The sequence below is a fragment of the Vicugna pacos genome, chromosome 1 (genome assembly GCF_048564905.1).
Source record: "Vicugna pacos chromosome 1, VicPac4, whole genome shotgun sequence".
NCBI classification, from domain to species: Eukaryota; Metazoa; Chordata; class Mammalia; order Artiodactyla; family Camelidae; genus Vicugna; species Vicugna pacos.
The window spans coordinates 45,434,821-45,450,365 of NC_132987.1; the positions used below are offsets into that span (position 1 = coordinate 45,434,821).

At 33.2% G+C, this 15,545-nt stretch overlaps 1 protein-coding gene across 3 annotated transcripts in view; it reads left to right on the forward strand.

Moving 5' to 3' along the window:
- NAALADL2 (N-acetylated alpha-linked acidic dipeptidase like 2) overlaps positions 1-15,545 on the forward strand; it is a 1,170,852-nt gene that overhangs the window by 84,393 nt on the left and 1,070,914 nt on the right. The gene's annotated exons all lie outside the window — the stretch shown is intronic.

Here is a 15,545-nt window from a genome sequence, read left to right on the forward strand (position 1 = left end):
ATATGCATTTGAAAAAAAAAGCAACTAATTAGAAGTTGCTAATGGTTGTTATTTTTTTTGTGCTTATTAAATTAAAGGGAAGTAAATATTCATTTAATTATACTTTAAGAGATTTTAACCAGTATAATTAGTTATAGATCATGCCATTGTTTGGGATTATTTAGCTTTCTACTTGAAAGATAATGGAATGGACCAATTAGCAATATTCTGTTTCTTGTGGAAAACAAGAAGGTGAAGCAATTCACTCATTCATTCAACAAATATTTATGAGCACCTATTAAGCACAAACTACTTTACATCGAGGACGTGGTAGTGAAGAATATGTATATGCTTCCCAAGAGCCTACTGTCTAGTGGCAATCAGTTAAGAAAATAGGCAAGTGTAACATCATGTGACAAGTGAAAACAATTGGGATAAGCATGGGGTACCAAATGAGAAATGAGGTAAGCATCTAAGCCAGGCTAGGGATGAATGCTCAGGATGTGATGTGGCAGTGGAAGGTGGAAGAATATTAAACTTCGGTTACAAAGTAGTTTATGGTATCTGAAGTATTTAAGATAGGGAGGTATGTAAATAGCTAAGGAAGGGGCAGATCATGAATGTCCTTATGAACCATATCAAGGAATTCAGATATAAACTGTGAACAGTGGCAGTTACACTGGAAAGACTTCATCTGATATTGGACATTGTCTTCAAATCAGACGGATCAAATTCTCACAGTGCCAGCATCCTATATCTAATAACCAGGAAAGCAGGCCATTCTTCCTCCTTCATAACTATATAGATAGAATACATTTCCTAGAATATAAGGTCTTTGTGAGCGAAGACCTGGGCTAATGCACCTTGTTTCCCCAGGATCTATTGCAGTACTTTGCACATAGTAGACTTTCAATGTTTATAGTATGGGACGACAGGATCAAATGTAAAACTGGAAAATGGATAGGTTGACTTCACAGAGGCTCCTCTCAAAGATGACTACTTAAAACCATATACTCTTTTTTCCTTGCTCAGTTGCCAAAAATGGCAAAATTGCTTTCCACATCTCCTCTTTACTTTTCGATTCATAGTAAGGGGACTCCACCAAAATCAATATGATATGCAATTTTTAAAATAAGCAATAATGTATCAATTTGTAAATAAAAAATGGTGTGTCAATAAATTCTCTTGAAAAACATAAAAAAGATTTGAAGAAAACTAAGAATAAGTGAAGAAAATGATTTTTAGTAAATGGAGAAATAATTAATATATCCAAGTTTTATTTATTTAACTGTAGAAAATGGTATAGTCAAAATAAATTATAAAAGCTTTCTTTTGTAATGAGAAAGATGAAATGATAGCTATCATTAAATTAATCATACGTTGTAAGATACTGTATCAAGCAGATAAAGTTCACTTGTTTTGTAAGAAAAATTAATGAGAAGCCCTTTAAGAATATGGTGATTTACAAATCACAAAATTAATAGTGTACATTATTATATAGTGTGGACACTTTGGATTCGGCCATAAAAGTGGATTCTATATTTCTTACCACTGTAAAATTGTCTATTCTAGAGACTTTGCTTTGACCAGCATTTCTGGGGTTATTATTTTAAAATGTATTGTCTTATGGTCACCTTGCAGCCAGATTGACTTTGAGACCAGTGGGGTATTTCTGTTAATTGTTTTTTTTTTCTTTTTTTTTTGGTGTTACCACATAAAATTTTGGAAGGGCTTAAGACACTCACCCAAGGCTGCACGGAGCAGACTCTCTCATGTCTTTTTAGCAGCCCAGGGATAGACACAAACTGGCAGTTTCAGTAAACCCAATAATTTTGGTTGGACATTCAACATAAAACCTAACTATATACAATATTTAGGCGATAAAGAAAATATGAACAAGGATGCCAAATTGCACACAGAATCTCTCAGCCTTGGAGTGACCTGTTGTCCATAGGATGATGTTAGCATTTTACTAAGTGAAGAAGAGGCAGTTCTCAAAGAATTGCTGCCTAGTGTTTTGGAATAGTGGATGTTTATCTGGCTTGCTATCAGTCAAAATATAGGTTAAAAATAGCCAAATTAAACAAAATGTAATGACAGTAGAAAAGATGCAGAAATGGGAGCAGTAGAACTGGGGAACGTTGTGAAAAATCAAGATATGCCAACCAAAATATGCCTCTTTGGCATTGGACTGATTTTGAGCAGAATGTATTTACTTTCTGAAATCCCTTATCTGCCTAAAAGCAGAGCGTCCCAAAAGAATTCAAAAGTCATTAAATCTTCTACAGAGCAACTGTATGTAATCTCACCACACCCAAACAGACTTCATCATAAGACTAAAATGTCCCCCACCTACTCTCCTAAGATCCCTTTTATGTTTCCGAGGTGTAATTTGCTTTTCTGTAAGTGCCCTTTCTCCCACTCCTTTTTCCCTCGTGAATTAGGTGTGTAGACCCCAAATTCCAGCCATCCCTTTGGGTCCTCCCCCTCTCTGAGTGTGCCTTGTGTATGCCTAATGCACATGTTAATGAATTTCTGTTTGTTTTCCTCTTGTTAATGTGTCTTTTGTCAGTCTAATTTATAGGGCTCCAACCAATAAGCCAAAGATGGGCAGAAGGAAAAAATATACATTTCCTCCCCTACTAATCAATTGCCTAGGGTTTCATAACACACAGTCACATTGAGCACTAAGGACTTCATTTTAGGAACATTTAGTCTAGGAACTGCCTTCCCTACACCAAGGTCAACACTTGGTCTAAACTAACTCTTGGTATCTGATCTCAGTTCAGCAGCCCTGCCTCTAGGCTATAGCTGGTCTAGGTGAAATAATGCTAATAAAGAGATCAAAGTTGAACCACAAAGGCCTTCTAAATGTCCTCATAATCCTTCTAAAGGATTTTAGCGAAAGTATGATCCTCTGTCTTTAAACTGCAAGTATGAATTTTTAACAAGTGAAATGAAAACTTGATTACTTCCTTTAATGTAAAAAAGAGCCCGAGGAAATCAGCCCCAAATCCTGTATACTTTATCATATATATATGTGTGTTGTGTGTGTGTGTGTGTGTGTGTGTGTGTGTGTATAATGACAAAAACGATCATTTTCTTTAAAAGAGCTCAAACAAATCAGAAACACCACTAACTCCTTTATATATCTGGAGTAGGGAAGTGAATCTAAAGTTGGCAAAATAAACTCTCTTATTAACAGAAAGAAATTAAAAAAAAAAAAAAGAAAGGCAGACGAGGTGGCCAGGCCTGCCAGTGGGATTTGTAAACAACTGGGAGCCGGACGACTGGCAGAGGGCTGGCTCTGGCTGGGCCAGGTGGTGGGAACAGTAGGAGGCGCCGGCTGCCCTGTTTCGGGGTCATTTCCTATGCTCATTCCGTCTGCTGATTTCCTTCTTTCGCTTCCACCTTCTGACTCAGACAGCACCTGTTCTGTACCAGTACCTTGGCAGGCAGACTTCATGTACGTTTTAACAAATTCTCTGTGCCAAATTTTCTCCTTAAGTTACCAAAGGCAATTGTTAAAAAACTTGCAGAGCAAGTGAGATAAAACCCAGTTTTCTATGGAAACTAAGTAGTCAAGAACATTGCTAGCAGGAAGACTGCATGTGAATTTGATAACATTTGAAGCTGGCTTGTTGATGAGAAAAACTTTAATTGTTTTTAATTGTCTGAACAAAGAGGTGTAAATCTCCTCTGTTCCGTTGCTGTTTACTGAATGTCTGTTCATGCTAACATGCCCAATTTGGCTTCTCTTTTTCTCCAATGTAACTCAGCAAATTTCCAGGAACTGAGAAAAACAGTTCTATTGCACTAGGACAAAGCCTTTTCTCAGCAATACAGTGTGCCTGCCTTATGCCAACCTGTTGCCTGGAAACTAGGGACTTTAACATGTGGGTTTTCTTAATGATAGGTATTTTGAAATTTTCAATAGAATTTTTTCTCTTTGCAGCTGCAGCTCATTTATGTACCTTTTGCCTTATGGAGATGAAAGGGGAGAATTACAACCTCCCTCAAAACTGGAATAATACAGTTTTAAGGGAATACATATTCCTTTTACTAGAAGTAAGATTTTGCACACAGGAGAACCAAAGCTTTCCTCACATTTCTTTCTTACCATATCACTCTTCTTTAACTCCAAACTTTTACTGGCTGTTTATTTCTAGAATATTAACATTTAGGTAGCATGAATTTCAAAGAAAACTTTTCAAGAACTCTTTCCTGTCGATACCTATTATGTCACACTCCACATTCTATTTAATTTCAATTGGGAATGAAGTGAGATGCTTATTATGAAGATAATTTGGTGATGAATTCTGGTAATGGATTATTTTTGATCACCATGTATCTGAGTCATCTTTTGTGAAATATTTACATACTGATTTATTTCTTTTTCTAAATTAGAAATTGAAATGTGTCACAGTATAGCTAAAGCACATCAGGTCAGAAAGATGAAAGGTGATGGTTAAATAACATAAGGGTTAATAGTCAAGGGATTTGACAGCTTTAAAAGTACAATATATTTATTTAGTACTTTTGAAGTGGGTTAATCAATCAACCATTCAACATATCCTGAGTATATGGCATGTGGGGGAAAATGCACTGGATTCTAAAAAGATGTCTATTTTTAAACAAAAAGCATTACTAGTTTCCACTTATAATTTTAATTATTATAGAATGTAGAGGAGTTCAGTATGTTTTCTGCTACGGAACTGTTTACAACTATAGGAGCACAAGATAGGCAGTTAAAGTATAGTACAGAAATAGAGAATAGGGGTGTATTTAAATAGGTGCTAATTCTGAGATGAAGACCGTGCTTGTGACAGTCATAGAAAAGGGTTAAATCTGTGAGCTGAAATTTTCAGAGAAGGCATTTCAGAGGCAATATGGTTTGAGCTGGACTATGACAGATGAGGAGACTTTGGGTAGATAAGAGAGGTAAATAGGAAACTTTTTTTGTTGTGTGTGTGAGGGGAGGGTGTCACCAAATGGCATGAGCCTTAAAGTCAGTGGTTTTAGCAGTTAATCTCAGGGAGACTGGTAGTGCAAAGAGACATTAGTGACTGGCACAGAGGATGTGTCCTGGGACGTTGACAGATGTGAGAAGTAAGTAGAGTCAGGGCCTTCAAAGCCAGGCAGGGTACTTTACACCTAGGCAATGGGCTATTGTAAGTTCTTGAGATGAGGGTCCCGTTAGGAAGACAGGTGGAGAAATGAACCTGAGCTGGAATGAGAGGCAGGATGGTTGGCTAGGAGGGCGTTGTGGACGTCTGTGCACAAGGGGAGCCGGCTAAATTAGGGTGTTAATGGAGGCGTGAAGGAAGAAATGCAGTGTAATTAAGCCATATTTTACTGATACTTATTTCTTATTTACAAATATAGTACAACAATTAACATGTTCTAGAGACAGTAATTAGCAATCAGGTTAAATTACTTTGATTACCTCTTTTACATTTACTGAAAAATATTTTCATGAAAGCTGCTTTCCAAGATGTTTTATAGTCTGCTCTCTATGTAGCTTCTCTTTTGCTGCTCTTTCAGTCTTTTCTCCTTCCACCTCCCTCACCCTTCTTCTCTGTCCTCTTTCCACTTTCCTTTCTAAAAGAATAAAATTTAGGATGCTTTCTATTGTGATTTAAATAAATTAATCATCATTTTATGTAAGTATTATCTAAGCATAGTTTAAAAATCATAAGTGCTGAAAATTAAAAATAGAAATCTTCTAATATTTCTTTCCAGGCCTGCTCTGAAGAGACAACCATTTCCAGCTGTTTCATTTTTTTCTCCTGATAGTTCTAAGCTTATGTAGTTATTTCTTGATTTATAAATAGCTTGATACTATTGACTTCTTGTTTTGTTGGTTGAGAATTTATTTTTCTAAGAGCTCACACCTAGCCATCCAAAATATCCTCCTTTTTAAATTACAAACTTGTATCACAATTGTTCATTAGTTTTTACATTTATAATAAGTGAATATAATTTACTTCTGAACTAAGACATATATTATGATTTTTTTCCCTTCTCATATATTTTTAAACATTAACACTTTCCTTTATTGTTTGCTTACTTTTCTGTATACCTGTTGCTATTTCTCCCCAAATGTTCTGTAAAAGATCTATTAAATGGTTATCAATAACACTTTTTTCTTATCAATAACATTTTAAAATGATTTTGTTGTTGTTGTTCTGAGAAAATGTGGCCAGTAATGGCTTCATTAGTAAAGACAGACAGAGGCCTTAGTAGTGAATTTGGTCCTCACGTTAGAAAATGAGAAATGCCGAAGTACCTAAAAGAAACTAGGAAGTGTTCTTCTGAAACACCTGCAAAATAAACTCTTGAGCTTGATGGGGAGAGAGGAAAGGTTGGGAATAAAGAAGGGAATGGATTCAGATGAGACTCATGAAATGATCTATCAGCTACATTAAACTTTTTTTTTGTCGTGGAGATATTCCTGATGTATCCCTTCATCTTCCTGCGTCAGTTTTGGCTGCTGTTTCTAGCTCTGGTACCCTGGACCTTTTCTTTCCTGCTTTTTATATTAGGATCCTGTATTACCTGCATCTCATTTCTGCTTACGATGGCTATGTAAGAAAGAATGCCTGGGAAAGTCTTTTGACTCCTTATAAGTTTGTTATGTCTGTATTCTACCATCATGCTTGATTGATAGTTTGGGTGGCTATAAGCTGCTTCCTCTTGGAATTCTAGCGTCTCTATTTTCTTGTAGTATTTCTGTTGAGAAGTCACAGTCCATCCTAACAGTTGGTGCTTCTTAGGAAATTTTTGATCTCTTTATTCGGCATCTGTGTGCTTTTTCAAACTGGACTTTGGTTTGGTAATTCTCTTACTGTTACTGTTATTGTTATTATTATAATATTGTGATTTTCTTTCTTCTTCATTTCAGCAATTCCTGTTGGAAAAATTGCTGGCTTTCTTGGATTAATTCTCTGACTTTTTTTTTTCTCCTGTTATTTTCTATTTCTTTTGGTCTCTGGTGGTTTCCTTGATTTTATCTCATTATTATTTTTCTAATTTTTAGGAACTCTCTATTCTGTGATTGTTCCTTTTTCATGGTATCCTTTCTTGTTTTATGGTACACTATATTAATTTTTTTTTGTTGAAATATTTCTTGCTCTGAACAGTCTATTTTCTCCTGGTTCTCTTTTTTTCAGTTTTTGTTTTGCAGGCATTTCTTATGTATTTAGAAATCCTTAAATGTCTGTTTTAAGAATTAAACACTAAAAGCTGATAATTATATGCTTGTGGGATTTGGTTTCTAGTGAGCTTTGCTATGGAATGGTGGTAAGCAAGCCTTTTCATTTTCAGTAATTGATGATGTACAGATATAGATATATATTTTAAGTTTTATAAAAAACCAGAAAAGTAAATATTTCTCCCATTTTAGTGTGAAGAAAAAAGAGTCAATGAGGTTAAGTAGTTTTCTAAGGTTACATGTCTCGTTAAGCCTATGTGAATCAAAACCTCGCACCCTTTCTGAGATATCATCATCTAATTTTATGTTTTCCCTTCTAGAGCTACAATTCTGGGTCAAGTGGCATTATGTTAAAATTTTGTGAAGATAATGACAACTCTTTAAACTGCCGATTAAAGGTCACTTAACATAAATGTAAATACACTTTGAAATGCCCTCCAAAACCTCTCAGTTTGTAGCATTTAAACTGAATATTAGACTAGTAAGTTACAAGGGAATTAAAATGCTTCACCAGTTTGTACTTTGCTGATGCCACCACATTATTGAAGCATAAAGCTAGAAGTGGAAAAGGAACCACCTTCATAAATGGCAGAATTAAATTTTGAAAATGTACAATCTTTCGAGAAAAGAATTTGTTAATATCTATCAATAGCCTCTAAAAATTTGCCATCTAATTTTAGAAATCTCTCCTACAGGAGAAAAGCAGAAGTGTGGATGAAACTACAGATAAATCTTCAAAATTATGATGTTCAGCATTAAATATGTCAACTTAAAATTAGAAACAACCCAAATTCATACAATGGCGAGACTTTTAAATAAATTATGATAAAGCCATATGATGGAATATTATGTAGCTATTAAACATGATGTTTTTAAAGGGTGCTTAAAATACTATACGGAAATGGCTGGTGTGTTAAGTGAAAAAGCAAAATACCAAATTGTACTTACAGTACAGTGCAGAGTAGGTTAAAATTGTTGTACATTTGCATAGAGAAAAGACTAGAAGAAAACATATCAAACTGCATATAGTATTTGTCTCTAGATTCTGCAATTATGGGCAATTTAAATTTCTAATTGATACTATTCTGTAATTTCTTAAAATAAAAATGTATTATTTAAAAAATAAAAAAGTATGCAGTCTTTAAAAAACACTTAAAGGAAAACAGAAAAACTCTCTTCAATCTATCTGCTGTTGATAGTAAGTGTAGTTAAGGGTTCACTGGTTCTTCCCTACATTCATATAACCATCTGGGGATAGTACTAACAGGACAGAATTGGGCTTTTTACTGCACTGGATTGATACCAAAAATTTCCTAATTTGGGAAAAGGTGTTATTTATTTTATACCTTAAACACTCATCATTGGATTGTGATATATATGATTTAAGTCATTAATGCACATTTTAAATTTATTGTGCATTTTAATTTACAGTGCAACTTTAAATATAATTTGTACACAAATTGAATCTGGTTTCTGAAATATTTTGTAAAAATCTATTAAAGGTTTCCTATTGACAAATGTTACATATGAAAAAAATTAAAGGTGTGTAACTGGGTTTTATGAATAAAAAGTAAGGGGAAAAATCACCCTGATTATATGCAATTAATACTAGCTTAGCTTTTAGACATTTTTTAGGTAAACAGTCATTTTATGTAATTTATTTACTAATTGCAGTGATTTTAAACACCTGGGCTTCCTTTGGACTATCTATAACAAATCTCTAGGAATTAAGAATTATTTAGCACACATGATGTTGAAATGGAGTGAAATGGGTGGGCTCTAGATATTATAGTTACCCCTTGATGTTCTTGGGATCCAGGACCCCTCTCGGATACCAAAATCCACAGATACTCTGGTCCTTTGTATAAAATGGCATAGTACCCTCTTTCTCTGTATCTCGTGGTTACGGAGGGCTGACTATACTTAAACTTTTATGAGTTTCAGCTATACTGAATTCTAGAGTAGAAATTATGTAAGTGGCGTTGCTGGTTCTGTGGATACAATTTTAATGACAGAACTTTTAAAAATGAATGTTTTAAAACATATGTATTTTTAAATTCAAAGCACAGATAATTTGGCCAAATTAAATAATTAATTCTTGTAAGGGCAGGCAGTAGACACTGTGTTCTTGAATATTCAAGAAAGCTTGCAATGTGTATTTTTTTCTGTAATCACTGTGCAAACATTTATTAAGCACCCAAGAGCTAAAGCCTTCCTCACTCTACTAAAAATGGAATCATAAAACATATTGGCTAATATTTTATATGAATATAATGAAATTTTGGCAGATTGCTACTATTAAGCAGCAATGTAAACACAGTGCTTAAGGTCAGAGGCAAGAAATATCTCCAGCACAGCTTCACTTAAGAAATACGGCAAATTAAATGACACAGATTTTTCTGATTTTGACACCTCCCCCAGTTAAAGAATCTTATGTTTGGTCTAACTGAAATCATAATTATCATGTTTGTTCATAATTTTGGAAGGATGCTTTTAACTTCAATATTGTAGGTTCAGTTTAGACAATTTTGCAGTTTCAGCCACTGAAATGAGGCTGACCAAGTAAGTGGCCTCACTGCCTGGGGGTATGGCTTTCTTAATTACAGCTGCCATCTGCCTCAAAACTGTCACACATTTTGGTTCCTCCTGTCCCCCAATCCTATATGTGACATTATTTTCTCATTTGGTAATCTCTTCTCCAAATTCTGATCCTGCCCCCAGTTTTCGTTTTTTTTTTTTTACATCAAGGAAAAGCAAAATTTTCTAATGGTCTCATCCTTCAACACAGTTAAAAGAAGGGATTAAATTACAGCCACTGATTTGTTTTCTGTTGTTTAAAATACTTCTTCCCCTTTGTGAGGTGGGCAATTTTTCTTTGTTTCTTAGCATATAGGGAGAAAGGGGCTAATTTAAACAAAATTTAGTTTATGTAAAGAAGACAATTGAAACAGTGAATATCTTTATCTTTGAACCATTGATCTCTGTTATTCAGGATACAGGCAGAGTTTCAACTGAATCTTTAATTGTGAGGTATAAGAAGTATTTACAATATGCTTACAATGTGTCCAATGGAACATTTTGTTTCTAAAAGGAAATTTTACTGTGTTGTTCCTCTTTCTAGGGCAGCCATTTACTTTTCTCCCTTAAATAAAGAATTCAGTACATACTTTACAGCCATTTAAATAATCATAAAATGTATGTGATAAAATGGATATTGTTTAGTTCTCTATATTTTTATCTGTTAACTTTGGCTTGCCTATAAAAACTATGACTAGAATCATAAAGGATTCTATAGCATATGTGTGTTTTACATGTTACATACTTTTTTCATGTTTGACAAAATGTCAGTCTCCATGTTTTCAGTCTGTCCTTGACTTTAAACAGAATTAAGTTCACTCAGTTTTCTTTTGGTGCATTGTTTAACGACACCAGCTTTCTGTACTGACGTATGACATATAAGGTGCTCCTTGTAAAACTACTCCCAGGTTCATGTGAGGCTAATGCATCCCCAGACGTTGTGGACTTTTACATAGACCTCAAAGATGTTTTTCAGCTGATGTTTATATAGGAAACACTTATATTTATTTATCTAAATTTAATGCATGAGTTTTAATAAAAATAATGCTCAAGTAGAGACGGGATATAGTTGTTGGAGTGTCAGAATCAGGTGTAGCCTCTGCAGAAAACACACTGCATATCAGCATTAGTGACGTGCTTGAGTGTGGCTGATGCCGGGAGGTCACACCACTACATCCAACTCCGTGTTTGCTAACTACCGTATTAATTACTCGGTGACCAGGAAGCAATGATTTAAGTGGTTTATATCCTAATATGGTAGTTTTCCACTTAGAGTTTTAATGTGTTTTATGAAATTCATTGTGTTGGGGTTAATGTGTAACAACTACTAATATTTCCCATTTAACGCAACAGGAAAAAAGTTAGCTTATGTCTGATTTTCAGGGGCTATATTATTGACATTGGAGAGATGACTGAACTCGATTCTGAAAGTCTGATGTGGTGGAAAAACACATAGGCTTGGCATCCATGGTCCTTAGTTCAGATCCTAAAACTGATACATTATGCATACTTGGATAAGTTCCTTAAGAGTTTTGAGCCTGAGTTTTCTCCTTTGTAAAATAAGAACAATAATACTCATCTTTTACAGTTGTTTTGAAGGTTAACAAAAATATACAAAAAACATTCTAGTGCCTTGCACACAATAGTCACTGTGTTAGTGAAGACTATTATGATTAGTAATAATTTGCAGTAATTAACTATGTAAAAGTTAATAATAATGCCAAATTTTGTATGACGCCTTCTAGTTAGTGGAACACTTTCATATACAACATATTTAATCTTTCCTAAAGTTCCATGAGACACCTAATTATTATTCTTAGCATCCCACATATCCATAACACTGGAGGTTAACTGATGTGGCTAGTAAATGATGAAGTAAAAATGTGAGCTTAATCTTGTAATTTCAAAGTCTGCTTTTTGTACTGTAGAACATCAATTTCTTATTAGTAGTTACTAACTTTATATTCCAGATGACAAGCATTTATTTGGCTCAAAAGTTTTAGATAGATAGATAAATAGATAGATGAAAAATTTTCTACTGGGAGCCAGTATTAGTTTCTACTAAAAATCATTAATGCATGGAGCTGTTAGCACTGGATAATTCCTTGTAATTGTGCAGTGATTTGCAATCCCATAGTGTTTTCACAAGCTTTAACGTACTTAGGCACATGTGGGGACGGAGTGGGTAGCTACCATATCTTTGTCGCAGGTGATGAACCTGACGTCTTGAGAAGTTGTGCTTTGCTGAAGGTGATGTTTTTAGTAAATACCAGAATGTTGTGTCCCCAAGTACAGATTTTACATGAATTACCTAAATTCTATTTTATTCAGCACTTACTATTATGTTTAGAGAACATGTTAGAAGTACAGAAATAAATAATATAAATTTGTTGCCTTTATAGATTTTAAAACTTATGTGTGTGTGTGTGTGTTGGGGAAGGAGACAAAAATGCATTTAAATGACCGTAATGGAAGGTGCAGTATTCCAAGTGTTATAGTCATTGGAAACAAGACAAGAGTGATGTAGAAGAAACTAAAACAAAACAAATCTAGATTATATATTTGGTCAGTGAAACTCCTAAAAGGTGTTACAGTTTATGTAGAAGAAAACTGGACATGACTATAGTTTTCTAAGTCTATGAAAAGTTGCATTTTTGTTCTTAAAGGGATTATGGACTGTAATGAGTGCACTCTACAATTTGCTAAAATTTATGATAAGAAAAAATAATTAAGCAAGATAATATAACTGCCTATTGATGCTTAATGAAAATACGTATGCATTCATTAAATTTAGAAAATGGAAAATTTAGTTCTGTGTCTTAATTCAGTCTCCTTATGTTTAGGTGGGATTTAGGTTTAATGAGTTTTAATAATATTCTTGAATTTGATGTATTTATCTTCATCAAAGACACTTAGCTCCATACTACTTTAAGTAGCACATTAAGAAAAAGATAAATTCTTCCCTTTGCTTTCATCTATTTCTGAAAAATTTGAGTGTATGTAGTTCAGAATTAGAGTCATTTTCCATTTCTTGTGATTAATTCAGGAAACAAGCAGTCTGGGCTTTCCAGGTACCTTCTTTTCAGTAATGGGTGATTTTTTGTTTTGCATTTGAACATGTTGCTTTCAGATGAATGTTAGGTAATTCTCTGTCCCTAAATGCATTGAAAACTGCAAAATTTGTTGATTGTAATTTAGTTAATGATGTTCTCCATGCTATATTTTACAAGCAAAGTAGAAATTTCTGTGCCTTAAAATAATCTGAACTTACATAGTTCATGAAAGTTTATAATTGACGTTAACTGCTGACTGTATTTTACGTATTTTATAAATATCTAAAAATATTTGTGTTTTCTCCAGAAAGCAGAAAAATAAAGGAAAATCACCCATTCTTTTGCTGCTCATTTTATTTAGTATTTCTATTTTTAAATAAAAAGGTATGATATCTTTCATGGTTTTCTCTTTTAGTTAATACATTGTGACTATTTTCAGTATTATTTAATATTCTTCTACAACATAATTTAATAGCTACAATTAAATACATATGCTATAGAATAAATTGTACCATGGTTATTTATCTATTCTATTGTTGAACATTGAAGTTTTCTTTCCTTTCTTCCTTCCACCCTTCTTTTCTGTCTGTCTCCTTCACTTTTTAATTAAAACACTATAGAACTTCTTTTCGGCAGATCCGTGAGCACATTATTTATTGCTAGTATAGCTTCTTAGAAGTGGTATTGAGAAATCAAAGTGTATGTACATTTTCAAGGGTGTTTAAGTATTGTTTTCTTTTCCTCCAAAAAGGTTGTACCAATGTATATTCATGTATGTATGGTGTTTTTTGTAATTAAAAATGTATTTTTATGTATTCATAGCTATCAGTATTTTCCTTTATGTTATTTACCTTTGGTATTATGCTTAGAGAAGACTCATCTTCCCAAAGTGTATGTATGTAAATATATATATATATATATATATATATATATATATTCCTTTCAATACTGTAATGGTGTATTTCAAATATCTATGCATAAATATGTAGATATACTGATACGGATATAGATATAAATATAGACATATAAGACCCTTTGGTCCAAATAGAATTTGCCCTGGGCTACTCTTTAATACTACAGCTGCTGTTATGAGAATGTTATCAGCTAATTACAGGCACTGGGTTTACAATGTTCCAGCTAAGTGTTTTATAAGCATTATGTATGTAAACATCACTTACGATATAAAGACTACAGTGATCATCCTGTTTTACAGATAAAGAAACTGAGACTTAGAGACAAGATTTGAAGCTAAGTATCTATGGCTTCAATGCTTGTTATCTTAACCAGTAAGCATACTGCCTTTCTTTAAAAAAAACTGAGTGCATTGTGATTGAATCCTGTAATTAGTATGGTTGAATAGTAGATTTCTTGAGGAAGAGATTGACTTGGATGATTGCTGAAGAAGTTCAAGAAGCAAAAAGGAACCAGAGAGGTTTCCTGCCTTATCTTAGTTAAGCCAAAGCCACTGCAGGTTTCTAGACCTTTTACATAACTTTCTTCTCTGTCTCTCTTACATCACACTTTCATTCTGAGTAATCAACTTCTCTGACATCAGGTAACTGTAGTTAAATAAGGTTTTCTCTTAATATAATACAAATTTAAGGTGATAGGTGATTGCATTCTATATGGAATTGTGAGCAGTTTCAGTTCAGATGTCAGGGAAAGGAATCTCTTTTGCAATTGAGGTTAAAGGTCCCACAGAACAAACTGGAATAATTCACCACCCACATGGGTTTTGTCTCTGCTGTTATGTTTTATCTTTATATGAAAAAAGATTCTGAATATTTTAGGAGATGGACTGATAGTGAATTTTCTCACATTGTTAGCAAGTATGTATCACAATTGTGTTCTTTATCCTTACTGTTCAGTATTAACATTTCTCATTTGAATTTTAATATCATTAGAAAAATAGGTAACATTATTTTATTTTTGCTTACTTCTTTTCACTATAAAAATATTGTCTTGTCTCTTAAGTAGAAAAGAATGCATTCTCTTGATTAAAAAAAGAAGCAGCAATTGTAGAAAATACTGATCTGGCTTTGGAATCTGAAAGTTGTCTTTCTTAATGCATAAGATATCACTATAGAATTGTGTAATTTTTTTTCTCAAGAAATAATTTACATTAAGGAGGGTATGATATTTATAAAACTCACTTTTTTAAGAGTATGTTCTTGAAAAGCAAAGATTCATAAATAACTTTTATGAATTATAAAATTTTTAGTGCATTTTTACAGAGATATATTTTGATTCTGTAATAATGTAACTATAGTATAAAAAACTTCTGAAATCATATCTCCTTATATTTAAGATATTAACAATGATATTCAAAACATGTACAAATTATGTTGTATTTTGGCCTTTTTATCCCCCTGACAGAAACTCAATTTTCTTATCATTGACTTATATGAAGTCATAGACCTACAGGCAACATAAACCCTGTGTATTGACTTTCAAAAAAATGCAACTTTATTTTTAGACTACTGTGAATATTACCATTGTGAATATAGGAAATTTAACCATTCTTTCAGGAGTTTCATCTCATGAAATTTTTTTTAGTATTTCAAGGGCCTAACAGACCCTTTTAACCATTAACAATTATATTCTTGTGTTTGATTAACATCATAAGAAAGATTTCTCTGTTATAATGTGAGGTATGTTTTTAAACTCTAAGGATCACTTCTTTGGTTTAAAAAAATTTTTTTTATAATAGCAAAATCCTTTAA